The sequence below is a fragment of the Corvus hawaiiensis genome, chromosome 10 (genome assembly GCF_020740725.1).
Source record: "Corvus hawaiiensis isolate bCorHaw1 chromosome 10, bCorHaw1.pri.cur, whole genome shotgun sequence".
Taxonomy (NCBI): Eukaryota; Metazoa; Chordata; class Aves; order Passeriformes; family Corvidae; genus Corvus; species Corvus hawaiiensis.
The window spans coordinates 22,569,713-22,585,077 of NC_063222.1; the positions used below are offsets into that span (position 1 = coordinate 22,569,713).

General features: G+C 38.3%; 1 long non-coding RNA gene across 5 annotated transcripts in view; it reads right to left on the reverse strand.

Annotated features, from left to right (window-relative positions):
- The window catches only part of LOC125330870, a 121,866-nt gene extending 114,162 nt beyond the window's left edge, over positions 1 to 7,704 (reverse strand). For all 5 annotated transcript variants that reach the window (XR_007205733.1, XR_007205737.1, XR_007205735.1 and 2 more), the window contains exon 1: positions 7,525 to 7,704. This is a non-coding gene — a long non-coding RNA (uncharacterized LOC125330870). The remainder of the gene's footprint in view (positions 1 to 7,524) is intronic.
- Positions 7,705 to 15,365: the final 7,661 nt, after the last annotated feature.

Below are 15,365 nucleotides of genomic sequence, written 5' to 3' on the forward strand. Positions count from 1 at the left end.
GTTTTGGTTTTTTTTTTTTATGGTATTTACCACATCTAAAATTTTGCTGAAAGCAAAGCCGGGAATAAAACAAATACAGGGCTTGATTCTTTTTTTTTTTTTTTTTTTCACTTGCATTGATAAAACAAGATGTTTAATTTCCTTGACTTCAGAAACACTATTATTTATTTACACTGGCATAAAAGAGAACTACTATCATGATAATGGGCGGAATCTGTATAGACAACTAGCAAATTTACTATGCAGCATTTGGTTGCAAATTTAGTTTTTTAAGAAGCAGAACTAGAATGGAAAACATTTCAACACAGCAGAGTTTTGTCAGGAAATGCCTCTCACTAAACACAAAATGTTTTGCCCAACATTTCTCTCTTTCTGAGATTCACACGTCTCATCGGCTGAATTCCTGACAGGCTGTTGGAGAGCCCAGAACTTCCACGCTGTGGAATGCCAGGGGATGAGTTAAACACACTCTCACACGTTCTCTGAGATGGAGCTGACAGATTGAGGTCACCCAAACCAACCTTCATGCCAGGGACACGAGGGCAGAGGGCTACAGACCTTTAGCCTTACAGTAGAGTAAACACACACAGAAGTAACTCAAAGTATATTTTATAACTTCTAAGAGCTTATAAATAAACACACATCCCAAAGCTTATGTTGTGGTGCACATTTACTCGGAGTTATTTATACAGGAAAACCCCAAGTAAACCACAGCAGAACTAACAAACAGCAAAATAATCATAGGTGCAAATAATGGAGCTCTAGTTCAAGCTTAGTAAAAAGGTGTTGAAATGTTACCTCCCCCCTTCCCACCAACACTTTTAGGGTTTTTTTAAACAATTAAGCTGTTCTAAAAATTTTCAACTATTCCTTAAACAACATAATTTTTCTGATATGAAATAAACTTCCTGGGACCCACAGCTGAAAAGGATGTAAGTTCTGTAGGACATCTTTTGGGATTTCTAGGATACTGAGCAGGTGTTTTCCCAGGATCCTGGGAGAGTAAAGATGAGTTTTTAAAAACAAATGTTAATTCTGCTTTCTATTCTCATTCTTTACAGCCATGAAAAAGACCTAAACATTTTCTTTTGTACCATAAGAGGTGGGTTTAGTAGTTCTTTTCATTCTCTATAATCAATTACAGCAGGAATATATAGTAGCAAATTGAGCAAAACGCTCCTCAGCAGCAGCAGTTTCTAGTAGGTGTCACTGACTTGGCCTTACACTCCAAGTCACTGATTTTTCCTGGGAGCTGGCACACCAGATGGCCCCAGACTCGGCCTCTCCTTTAGGTCTGCCCTTGCCTGAAGCCATCTGCGGTGCTCATCCTTTGTGCTTACCCCCTGTAAACAAGCAAGCAACCAACTCTGAAGAAAACAAGTTTTCAGTCTGATTTCTGTGAGTGCTTTCCAAGTCATGCATCCATAGTGCTGCTGGACCTGAATTCCACGTGTACATATCCCTGTCTGAGCAGTGCTGTGACAAGAAAGCACACGGCTGCAAGCACACAGTACAGATGAAAAGTCTTGTGTGTTTTGCAGGTTTCCTGCCTGCACAGCTCTTGGCCTGACTTTGAGTTCACACAGCCAGGATGGGGCACATCGTGTGGTCAGTGAGAACTAACCAGCATAAGCAGCCAAAATGAGAATCAAATTCCCAGAGAACCCAACTGATAGAAATAGTAACAAAGACACATCTTCTGCCTTTTAAAATGGCACAGCCTGTCCAGAGAAGCTGTGGCTGCCCCATCCCTGGAAGTGTCCAAGGCCAGGTTGGATGGGGCTTGGAGCAACCTGGGATAGGGGAAGGTGTGCCTGCCCACGGGAAGAGTTTGGAATTAGGTGGTCTTGATTGATCTCATGACTATATGATCAAATTTTAACGTTTAAAGCTTAGATACAGATGCAAGGAACATGGAGTTGGTACCATCATTGCTTCTCGGACTACTGAGGATACTGGGGTGGTAAAATACAATACAGGGCAGCTGGAATTGCCCCATAAATTGATCTAAGGAAATGCTAGAGCAAAGGGTTTCCTTTGATCTCTTATCAGCCTGGACAAATATAATCACAGTGATATGTCCCTGTAGGCAGGAGTAATTTTGCCAGGTTTGAATCTATTTTTTCCTAATAAACCCCCATGAATCATTTGAGAAACTGAGTTCTGCATCCCATTATTAATTCTGATTTATTCAAAAAACATTCTGAAATCAACAGGAACAGTTTTTAAGTGATCAGAATGAAGAGCTGTTAGACCAGTAAGACACTGAATATTCAACTTCCTGTAAAATACAGCAACGACCCAAGTTCCATTTCAGCATGGCAGAAACATTAGCAACCATGAAAAAATGAACCTTAAGACTAGAACCATAAGAAAAATTTGGGAGCACTTGTCCTGGAAAGTCCTAACACATGGTAAATTCTCCCTTGTACTCCACCAGACTACTTAATTTGAGAAGCTCAGATTATGAATGTATTGCTGTTTGTAATGAATGCTACATTCAACTCAGAATATTTTTGCTCTGTAGTTGTATGAGACATTAGTGACTGTAATTGATTTGGCATTAGTCTTGCCTAGTTGACTTTGTTTAAAAGATTGCACTGAGCATCATAAGTACTTGGAAGCAGACATATAGACTTCTTTAAAATGCTGATTTGAGCTAATACTGCATGGAATAATTGCTACATTTCTTTACTATATTGTTTTCTTGAAATAATTTTCCTGTCTATATAATTTCCAAGTTTTCATGAAGAGGAGTTTCATATTCATTTTTCCAGTATCCTTAATTTTACTGAAATGTGTTTGTATGTTCATTTATTGCTGAGAGTGACACAGAGTTGGGACCCAAAAAGTTCAATCTCTAACAATAAGAGACTGGAAATAATGTGACAAAGTAATGGTCAGTGAAGTGTATAAAACTAAGTCTCTTGAAACTGGTAAAAAAAATTAAGGATGAAATTTGTCTCTGTAGACAGGCCAATATGAGGGTAAGACAGGATATAATAGGTGGAGTTCCCTTACAAAAGCATGTTCCATCTTCCTTGGAATATGAGTGTTTGCCATGGAGGTCAGAAGAGCCTGGAGTGGAAGCAGGAATTGGGAGAATCCATACAAAGCCGTTGTGGCCAGACTCAAGAGGCAGTGAGTGGCTGTGGCTCCAACTTTTAGGATACACCAGTGAATTGGACTGCCTTTTATAGCCGCCTGTTTACTCACTGGACTAACAGCTTCCTAAAAATAAAGCTAAGGTTTTTCCAGGTTTTGAGACTATTTTTTCATGTTATTGTAAGTTCTCCCTCTTTTTTAAGATGAAGGAAAAGATTACAAGATCATCTATGTTTCTGCTGTTCTTCTTGCCCTATTTAGATTTAAATCAGGAAATTAAAATAATGATTAAAAAATGCATGTCATGCCTATAAAGCACAGAACATTATCAAGTGACTACAAAGGCTGATACAATGGAGGGATGAGCTAAAAAAAATTATCCTGAGGAGTCAAAACTGGCTATGAATGAAGTTTTCAGAGCAAGGAAATAAGAACAATAAAGTCTCCTTCAGGTGTATAAAGTGGAGTGAAGCTGACAAGAGAAGACATTAGACCACGGCAGGATATTTGAAGGAAGTTAATAAAGAAGGAGGGTAATACAGCTGCAGAATTTAATGAGGTCCCTGTAGTGTTTGCAAGAGGATCTGAAGTTGGAAAGCAAGCAATAAGCAGCACGCCTAAGTTTTTCAGAAAGTATTGTGCCTAAAGGCCATAAGGTTAATGTTCAGATTTAATGAAAAAACATACATGCACACACCAGAGGAGTAAAGCACACATCAGATCTCTTCCCACTGACTTCAGTCTCTGCTGAGGGGGAAGGGAGTGAAACCCTCTCAAATATAAAACTCGTTCAAACGCTGCACGAGAAGATGAGATGAAAGAAAGTACAAACTGTGTCTCCTCTTAATTGAATGTACACCTTGATTATTTTTCTTTTAAGCAAGTTTCATTGACTGATGTAAAAAAAACCAACTTTTGTTTAGGAAGTTCTAATATTTTGATGAAAATTATTTTGAGTGTAAAGAAGAATAAACATTTATATTAATGATGTTTTATACTGTGTCTGGGCCTAATCTTCCAGGTTCACCATCAGAGAAATCAGCCTCAGGAAGAGGAGGGCCCAAGGCCCCTGCAGGCTGTAACCCCACAGATGGAACTGCAGCCCTCCAAAAGCCCTGGGACTTCCTCTCCAGAGCTACAAGAATTCTCAGGAGCTGGGAGGAGCTGGACAAGTGAGCTGGAAAGAGGATTGCTTTCTCAGGCAGAGGTTAATTAAAGAGGCAGACTGCTGAAAAATATTTAGATTCACAGGAATTCCAAGGCTTTATCTGATAACCTAAATGCCACCAGAATATTTCTGTCTAGCTTTAATAGGCAGTCCATTTCCTCATATCTTAATACTACTGAATTTACTAAGCCAACACCACATAATATGAATTAATACCTGGATTCAGAGTCCCTGAAATAAATGAATGTTCATTGACAACTGTGGGCTTTAGATTATAAACCCTTAAGAAGACATTACCTATTTCAAATGACCTCTTATTATGCAGCTAAAAGCAACCAGAGATAAGACATTTTTGGAGCTGATAAAAAGCCTCCAGAGCAATGGTTCTCAAAATTAGAGTTCCAGCCTCAGGTTGGGGGATGAAGAGTTTTTGCTGCAGAGTCACAACATACTCCACAAACTAAGATCGCATTGTAAAGAAAATTACTTCTAGCTCTTCTGGCAACAAAGATAACCTTCTGAATGTAAATATCTGAAGGAGTTTGGTTTACTTGATATAGAATTGTAGGGAATACTCAGTTCATGATGCTTCCTATAAGCATAGGGGATTTTTTTCTATTCTGGTGATATAAACAGTAATAATAAAAAATTGCAAGTGTTAAATATATATACAACCAACCATTCAGGAAGTATTTCAGTTGTGTTTCTGTTGTCAACACAGCACCAAAGTTTTTGACAACTCAGAGCACAGATATGCTGTGAAAGATTGCATGATGGGAATGGCTTGAATTTAGAGTTGTCTAAAGACAATTGAGTTTAAGTTTCAAATGCAGTGTCTGATTAAAGAAGAAAAGGTTTAGATAGAGAAGACTGTCACTGGTTTGAAATTGTGATGCAAGGAAGCACTAAGGTAGCCACAGATATGTTTTCTAGGATATTAGGGCTCACTGAAGTTGGAAAGTTAAAAACCACAAACAACTACAATTCTTCACCAAGAACAAGCCTGGGTCCATCTGTGAATATCCTGCTCGCCAGCATAAAGTTTCACTACACATAAGAAGATATCCTTTTAGGTGACTGGTAACGCACTTCAAGGACTCAACTGAGTAAGTACTTATCAGTCTACACAGCTGTAACAAAAGAACTAGAATTCCAACTCAAAAGCACTGGTCTTATATGAAAGGTTTCAGATGGTCCAGTCCTTGTTTTCATCAAAAGCACAATCTGATGCTCAGTAGTGTTGAAAGATATTACTCATCCACTGTTTTCACATTAGAGAAAAAAAAAAGACTTAAAAAAACCAAAAAAGCCAAAAAAACCAACAAAGACCTGAATTCTCAATGCTCCAATGGAAATCAATACACAGAACCCAATATTTTCAGAGGTTTAGACTTTCTTCTGCTGCAGTTCAAAACACTTGTTGCTTAGAAGGTCATTGTTTCCTGGCTTGCAGGGGACTCATTTACATAGAAATAGAACTGGCATTAAAAGGGAATAAGCGGTGAATTTTCGAAGAAAAGCCATCATACAGGGAAAAGAATAGAAAAATATATGGAGAAACAAGCAGACTAAATCTGTGTCCAAAGCACTGAATAGCACACTCAGATTTCAGTACTTCACATCAGTCAAGCATTTGGTCTAATATCACTGAACTAAGCTGCTGTCATAAAACATAGAAAGGAATTTAAGAGAAGGTAGGGAGAGCTGTAAGGAAACAAGGGGAGTAAAGAGACAAACACTTCTGAGAAAAGGGAATGAACCTGACAGAGCAAGTGGCCTTACCCTGTTCTGTAGGTTTTTCCAAGAATAAACCTATTTAAGGAATAAAATTATTGCAAATCTGTCCCTACAGTTACTATAGTGATAATGAAAACCATTAAAATGAATATTTGATAAATGAATAAATGAATAAAAATGAAGGGAATAAATGAATGGTAAATGAATATAGATACTAAATGGTGAAAATTAAATGAATAATTCTCTTAAATGAATAAATCCGCTGTGCTTCAGTTTGTTAGTGCTCTACGCAGATTAAATTCCTCTTAAATGTCATCTTGAAAGGAGTTTACATTGCACCACAAGGATATATATACTGGGGGTTGCCAGGATAATGGAAAGTAAACATCTGCGTGTGTGACATTGCTTGGTTTCTTTAGCACACACCAAAACCGACAATTTAGTTATTAGTTACATTTCACAGTCAGTGCAGCCAGTGGCTGTGGCAGAGGAGCAGTATCTTGATTTTTTCCTGAGCTATTTATTTCTCTTATAGCAACTGTGCATTTCACATACTGATATTTATTAAATACTGATATTCTTAGCATTGTACAAGACTCAAGTATCAGCATGTTCAGCAGCACAGTCTAGAAATCTAAGAGGAGGATGAGAGTTGAAGACAGGGTTGTAGGAATATTGTTCAACACAGCAGTAGGTCTTCAAAGAAAGAGAAAAAAGGAAGAATTAACAGAGCAAATACTGGATGTACAAGGGAAGAAATATTCCAGAGCTATAGGAAAGGAATAAATACACAGGGTTAGGGGGAAAAGTGAAAGATGGAGTGACACGGTCAGAAAGAAAATGAATATTTGTCAATGGTCAACATAATTAAACTAGAAAACGGTTCCCTAATTCACAGTGCTATTACAGAGAAGGTTCATCTGTGGAAAGCCCAGCTTCATTCAGCCCAGACCCCCAGCTACTCTGACTGGAATTAGCAACAACGAGATTGTACCTGATCATCTCTGCCATTGCACTGACATCAATATTTGCGTGCAAATCTCTCCTTCATTCCTTATTTAAGTATTTCTAATGCAACCTGCTGCTAAAACTGAAAGCGAAAGTTTGGATATGGACTTTGTAGAACCTATTGAGAAGAGCTTATTTTTTGTTGTTTAAAAGAAAAATGCAGCTCAACTCCACTGGGAGTTTTTATCATTTTTAGCTGTGGAAAATTAAACTGTCCTTATGCTGTACAAGATGTTCCCCTTCTTCCACTCCCCCGCTGTTAAATTCTAAGTGTTCTGCAGAAGCACAGGCCCCAGTAACTGAGGAACATGACAGTCAATACAAATAAAACCCCACAAAATACATTAGTATATACCCCTGAACAGATGAAATAAAGAATTGCCTCAATTCCTTAGGATTGAGCACCAGATTTTGTCCATTTTCAAACCAAAATTCCACCTCTTTGTAAACCAAGCAATGCAAATTCTGCTCCAGAGTCACATAAATCTGAAAATAATACTTCATACCTGGAACCTTGCTGAAAAGGGTGAAGCATCAGTCCTGTTATGAATCATTGCTGGATGTTTCAGTTCAATTCTCCTCTCATCTGCTGGAGGAAAGGCAGTAAGGAAAGTCAGAAAACAGTCAAAATCATCATGTGTTTCTGATATAAGCACACCCTGCTTTGGGATTAGCTCTGCACAGCTGCTGTCACTTGGCCAGTAAAGTAATTTTTTCTGAATTAGGTCTCACTGGGGAGTTCAGCTTGTCTTTTTGGTGGCTAAAACCTGTAAACTTAAGTCAGTAACTTGTCTCGTGAGGAGGTCCTTGTATTTTGGACTTGTGTTTCTCATTCCAGAATGTGTTTTTTTGCCTTGGTGTTTCTTTAACTGAGTTTCATAACCCAACAGAAGTAATTTGTGATTTGATAATTCCTTCCTATTGATATCTTGTGCAGTTTCTGTTCCTCAGTTCTGAAATCAATACATAGTCTATACATTATAACACACAATTCCAAATACAAAAGCCAGCATAAAAACAGCTGAGCAGTCTTATGATGGCAGATCCCCTTTTCACGCTATGAAAGGAGTCAAGGCCTGTGTCCCAACATTTCCTAGACTTGACTTCTAAAATAAAATTACCAGTTAAAAACAAGAAGATGTTAATTAAACCAGAACTACTAATAGGATGCTCAAAATCCAGTGAACATAACATGCTTTTCCTGCTACCCTTGTTTCCTTTTTCTGCCTCCTGAAGTAGGATATGCCCAGTAAAAACTCGGTACCTAGGTGTCTGTTTCTCCCTCTCACTATTTATCTATGCTTCTGTTGTCTTGATAAATTTACAGAACTAAATTTACACTGCATTTCATACCTTTCAGAATGTCTATTAATCTTACAGCAGCAGTTTTAGTTGATTGGTTACCTTGGCATTGAAGCAATAACTGGGAAGGGCATTTTAATAGTTTTAATTCTCTGCACCACATTAGAACACATTTTTTCCATTATCTTTTCTATCATTCTATTGTTTGCCAATCCCCAAACCTGTTGACATGCCTCAAACGCTTCAACTCTCAGTTAAAACAATACTGATTAGCAAAAAATTCTGAAATACGAAGCTCAGTGGGATAGTATTTACTCATTAAATGCCCTAGAGCCATTTCGTGCTCCTCATTCCCTTTTATAGCTATTGACTGAAATGTTGCATCAGTATCAATTATGGGGATTTGAAATGGTGTGAATTGTGGAGAAGCAAAGAATGAGATTTCATGACCACATCAAAGCCATAAATACTGTCACTCTCAGTGTCTAATGTCCCTTAAGCCTTATTTAATGGTTAATTGATTGCTAAAAAATCTTTCGGGTTCATTTAATTTTCAAGAATGTGGCCTTGTTAGTATGTTGGCAGGGCCTTTTTTTTCTTTCTTTTTTTTTTTTTAACAGCAAAGTTATATATTATGTGGCATGAATTATAAAGCAGTTGTCATGGAGATGTTGCCAAAGCAGGAGCCTATATGCTGTGTACTTTGAAAACTGCAAAGCCTGTCTGTGTACAGGCACCTTTCCTGAATGCCCTGCAAATGGTGCTTGGGGTAGCACCTGGATGGTTCCTTGCACCATTCCTGAGCGTGCTGCTCTTGCAGTGCTACAGGCAGGTACCTCTCCCTTTACAACTTCCTAGCCATTAAACTGGAAATTTTAGTGGTACTCAAAGGCTGCAATGAGGCAGAGAACTGAAATGCATTGAATTGTTCTGAAGCTGATGTCTTATCAAAGAAATGTAACATTACACAAAAATGAGATCTAGGTCTACTTTTGCTGCTTTGATATATCAATATTAATTAATTTAGCTACAAAGAAGCAGGCACACAAAAGCAATGTTAACGAACCAGTGCTTGCAATCTGGTGGCTCAAGATTTGCTTACCTCTGTAAGATTTTGGTAAGTAGGTTACAGAACTGTTTCCCTCTGTTTGCACAGCTGTGAAATGGGGACATTTATGCCTAATTATCTTTATAAACTGCTTTAGAGCTTTCAAGATTGAAAACACCATTTGGATGCTAGAAAAAAATCCCCACTTCTATCTCATAACTTTTTCAAAAGTTTATATTCACCCATCTCTCTTAAGAGTTGTACTTTATTTTATATGTATACAATGATACAAATCTTAAGCAACTTCTATTCTTGAAGCATTACATTCCATCCTTGAGAAACAGTTTGACAATGTTTTTGCTTGCATGTTACCAAACAGCACAAACTGGCACGTAGACTTGTTCTGTAAGACACGTAGTTCTGGAGGAAGGTTTGCAGTATTACAGAAACTGGTAACAGATCTTGCTATCATTTGCGGTAGTGCCTGCAGAAGATCCTGGGTTTCTGACAGGGAAAGCAAGATACAGCCTTACTTAAAATTGCTAAGTAGATTTCACATTAAGCATCCAGTTCACTCTTTCATATTTTCATAAATATGTAGAAAATCATGCTGCCTTGCAAAATGAAACTTAAGAGACCAGTTCATGAAAAAATTATATGCTCCATTTACTCCGGCCTCCTATGTACTTTAGTTTTTATTAGCTCACTTATCCTCTATATACAGGAGACCATGTCTCAAATCTGCACCCCAGAGGGGTGGGCAGTAGAATGGGGAGGGAGTTAGCCAAAACAGGTATTTGCATTTCCAGCACAGAAAGCACACTCATTCACCCCACATTAGAAATGAAATGAACCACAAAAAGTTCTGTTGTTTTCCTGTTCTGAATATTTTTTTTTAGTCTATGTCAATGAAGAGAACAACAAAAAAAAAAAGAGTATAAAGGGGACAATCCTTCTAAATGGCTTTTGTGGACAGCAACAGGGAATTTATACACACCAAAGCATTTTATTGATGGGTTTGCTACTTTTAGAGAGAAAATACAATTAAACATTAAACAAGATGAGGTTAATCAAGTTTTTTTTTCTCCAGCAAAAAACCAGATTAAGTTAGAAATGGAGCTTTTGAGGAAGGAAACACAATATAAACTAATGAAATGCTGTCAGTTCACCACTAAGGATGAAGAAGGAAAAGTCAGCAAATACTGTTGGAACACAGCTTTTTTTTTTTTTTGTCTAATTTCTCATGCTACAAAATGATACTTGGAAATCATTGGAGATCTCTCTGTACTTTATCATTTACAGTACCCAAAAATAATCCTCATGGCAAACCATGATGTCATGTTATCCACATTCAGTTGCAATCTGGAGGGCATGGTTTCATTTCCATATTGAAATGACCTGGTGTTTAAGATTAGAGAGGAACACTGCATGTTAAAACACCTGAGCTTTAATCCTAATCGTGGGACAAAAGTTATTTCAATGATCTTAAATAAAGTTTAATGTGCCCAGTTTGGGCTTACCATTTGCTGGTTTCAGAAGATGTTGACAACTCCATTTGCCAAAATAAATAAGAACAGTTCCTCTCCCTTCTCTCCCCTGCTCCTAATGAAAACCAACAGACTATGCCTCAGAACTGTCAGGAAGCTCAATAGCAACTTCATGTGCTCTGCAATATTTAGTCTCAAACTGAAGGGTAGTCACAGAATAGCAAAGTAAATCCTTATTAGAAGATATCAAACTTTAGTTTAATGCCCCAGTGCAATTTTTGTGTTCAGCCTGTTAAAACATTGGTTACAATTTCGTTGCACATCTGTAAGGGAAATTTTGTTCTCTAGGTGTGAGAGCAAGAACTGAATGAAATCAGTGAAAGACAGGAAACTGTGTGGCCTGATGAGCTCTGATAATTACCACAGCTCTATCTGTTGGACTGCCATAGACCCTCTTAAGAGCAAAACAAGAATGACACCAACTTCCATAAATTTCATTTCATTAGTAGTGCCTCATGCAGATTAGAATGCAATGCTCTGGAAAAAGCAGTTAGGAACCAAGCGCATTTTTAAGCAAAGCTAACCACTGAGGGTGGGCCCTACTCTTCATCCTGTAAAGCCTTGTTTGTTCCCTCTGTGTCACTTCAAAAGGATGTGTACAGAACTGGAAAAACGATAAAGTTATTCCTACCATGTGACAGTGAGAGTGAATCATGGTCCTTGCTCCTATTGTGCAGCAGAAAATGGGAGTGTGGGAATCTGTAGAGACATTCAAATAATCATTAATCCTTTTCTACTTGTCAATCAAAAATGTTCTGCTCTTGGGGTGAGAATATGTTTGGCTGGGAACAAGCTTTTAGTAAAATAGATTTGGCAGATGTATACTTGCAGATGCTCATGAAAGATGAATCATGACATTTCCTGACAACAAACACACCAAAATGTCTGTTTTGCTACTTTCTTTTCCCTTGGGTATTGCATCAGCAATATATACTGGATATGTATGTGTTTATATATAAATCAATTAAGCACTAACAGAGAAAATTATTTGCTTTCTACATCAGAACACAACCATACCATAACAATATCCTGGTCACAAGAAAAATGGTGAAGACATGCAAAATAATTGAATAGGTTCTTTTGGTTTGGTTTGATTTGATTTGGATTAGGTTTTTCTGGTTTTGTTTTGGTTTGTTTTTTTCCTTACTATTTTCCTTTAAATTAATGGGCCTTGAAAGGAAGAAGACTGGCTATTCCACAAAAACCTGTTTCCGTAATAATTTACCCATTAAAATTCTAGTAACCCTTTGAAGTTGAACCCTTTGAATGCTACTACCTGCACTGTACACACTGTGGCCTCCCAGGTGATATCTACTAGAGATCCATCTCGTCTGACCTGTTGCAGACCCAGAGCATAAAATCAATATCAATGAGACTCACAGAGGCCCTCAAAACACAGAGGCTACTAATGCAACAAAGGTAGAAAAAAATTTGTCATCAAAGGCTTCATTCTTTTATTAAGTTTTATAATACCTTTGTTCATGATTAAGGATTTTTCCCTAAAAATAAATTTGGTAGTATCAATTAGGTCTTTAAAATTGGTTTAAAAGCAAATAACAGCAATGCATCATGATAGTTCTTACAATCATTCTGCTTGAGCACAATAGTTACATTTGTCCAAACATTATCTTCCAGGCAGCATCCAGCCTTGGCATGAAGAAATCCACAGCGGCTGTTCCTCTTGACTACATTGTTCCAGCAATCTTTTATGAGGCCATTTTGCCTCACTTTTACTTCACAAAGTTCAGCTGCATGTTCCTGGGAAAACTGCCCCTGTGTTCACTGTCTCCCCACCCAGATTAGGGACAACTGCTACAATCAATGGGGGGAGCACACACCACCTTGGAATAATGACAAACCCTTGGTTTGAGCATTGAAAGTATTTCATCAGTAGGGCTTTAAACAGATTGTGTTTGCTTGCCATCACTCTCTGTTTTTGTATTCAAATAGTCAGGGCAATCACTGCTCCTTGCAGATGTAATCAAGCTGCAGTGCAGGATTCTGTTTCTGGCTAAGGATGTTTATCTGTTATTAAGTATAATATATTGAAAGTCATAGCAGCACTGATGGGTCAGCACAGACACCTTCCATCATGAGCTGCTGAGATGCATTTCTTCAAAAAAACTCATAGATGAAATGTTTTCAGCTAGCTGAGGTTAATAAAGATAGGTCCTTCATCATCTCAAGGAATGGAGCCAATAACGAGTAACAGAAATAATACCATAAATCATTCTTTATAAAGTGGGATTGACTATTATTTGCTAAAATTCCTTTCATGGTGGATTTGCATGCTCTTACTTGTTGAATGACAATAAGAAAGCAAAGAAGAAAGGTCACAGAGGATGCAAGGAGGTACAGATACTGCTGTGCACTCCCGTATTTGATAGCAGGTATTGATTTACAGGATAAACTACCAGACGACCCTGCCTACAAGATCAGAGGGTATGACCAGCACGGGAGTCTGCTAGTGTAAGGAGACAATCCATGATCCTGGCGTTTTGAACAGGTAGCTGCTCAGAAAGACCTGGCTACTCCTGAAAGGCAACAGCATAGGAATGTGCGTTTTATTGCTGCCTGGAATTCCCGCATGGATCTGCAGGGGTGGGCTTTGCTCACAAGATGGCACTGTTGATTATTGCACACTCCTCGCCGAGCGTTCCCCAGCCAAGGGAGAAACCACACAGGGGGGACCTCCCTGGAGAGCTGCGTCCCCACCCCTGCGGATCGTCTGGTGCATCGCAGGGCTTATTTGATACCAGTAGCCCTCAGGATGAAATACACAACTCTCCTCTAAATCTATGAACAGCCTAATATCCAGAAATGTCAATCTTTATTTTCCAGTTCTTACTAATCTAATGTCAATAGAAAGTTGGGGGGTTTTTTCCATCTTTACAGATGGCTTTTCCCCTGTAGACAGCAGGGATAGTCTCTAAACTGGTAGGATTCCAAGTTTCCAACCTCTGCTGCATTTTCTTTAGCAGCCAAATATTCCATATGATTAAAACAAATGGTTATCAATGGCTATTTGCAATGCAGATATGGTCAGGTAGTTTTGGAGACTCTGTATTGAGTAATCAAACTTTATAGGATCTTTCTTCTGGGCCCCAGAGATTGCATCCTACCAGATACATCAGATATTTGATAGGATATCCTACCAGATACTATCCCAGAGTGTATCCTACCAGATACACTCACAACAGGTAAGAACTGAGGCATTTTCTGTTCAAACTCAGCAGTGGTTCCTTAATTACCAGCAGAACCCACAAAAATCAGACAAGTTCAGGGGACTTTTATCCAGCTTTTCCTCAGAGAGTAAGAGGCAAAAGGCTTACCATTGCCATTGAAAAATGTGGAATGTCTTGAGAATTGCTTAAACTGCAGGAAAGCAAAAGAACCTGAAACTCACTAATGTTTATCTAAGTCCAGAATAAGAGACAAGGATTTTTAATGAACATTGACAACTAAGGGAGATTTGTGTCAGTCAATGAGAAAATAAAGCATTTGGGAAAGGGAAAATCACACATACTTCTAACAGCAAGCCTAAGTTAACTTCAAAGACACAGCAAAATGAACAACCATGCCAGAGGCAGGGAAACATGCAAACCACAGTTGCCAAGACAAGTTAACAGAGCTTTTGGCTGCAGGTGTTCTCATCAGCTACAGTGATCAGGGCATGGAGAAACACCCAGTATAAACTGAGGCAAAACTGGCAGATTCCCATTACGTAAAAAAATGAAGCACAGGAACGCTTCTTTCAAAACAAGAGCATTGAAAGCTCTTATTTACCTGCTGTAAAACTGAAAAGTGCTTACCCATGCATTACCACTGGTCTGTCTCCAATAACAAAACCAAGTTGTCATGTAAATTAAATTTACAGTGTTTACTCTTGAGTGTCACATGCAAGACGAGGCTTTTCTTAAAGATTTGCTGGACACCCAAGGAGACAATATTTGCTTCAGACATTTAACAAAAACATTTAACATTATAATAATAGTAAGGACCCATTTCAATCCCAACAGTCCTCAATATCCCACCAGTCTTTCAATCTGAAGAGTCCCAGAAATCCTCAATAGTCCTCTTCTATTCCAAGTCCTGGCTGAGATTACATCTGTAATGCAACCAGATGTGCTTACACATGGCAGCTCTGACTGCACTCACAGTTGCAGATCACTCAAGTTTCGTGTCACTTGTGACCTAACACAAAATATATAGTCCTAAAATATAGTCCAGAGATACAGTCCTAAACTTGCAATTTCCTGCCTTGCACAGGTAGTTAAATATTTGCAACTAACTTTAGTAAAGAGTTTATATTAAACTGATTTTTCCCCTATACAACACATCTTTTGGAGACATGGAAGATTTTTGAAGGACAGGTGAATTATTTCAATGTTAAATCTTCTCAGCTGTGGTGGTGAAGCTATCACAGAACTCTTGTGGTTGATTGAGTGCA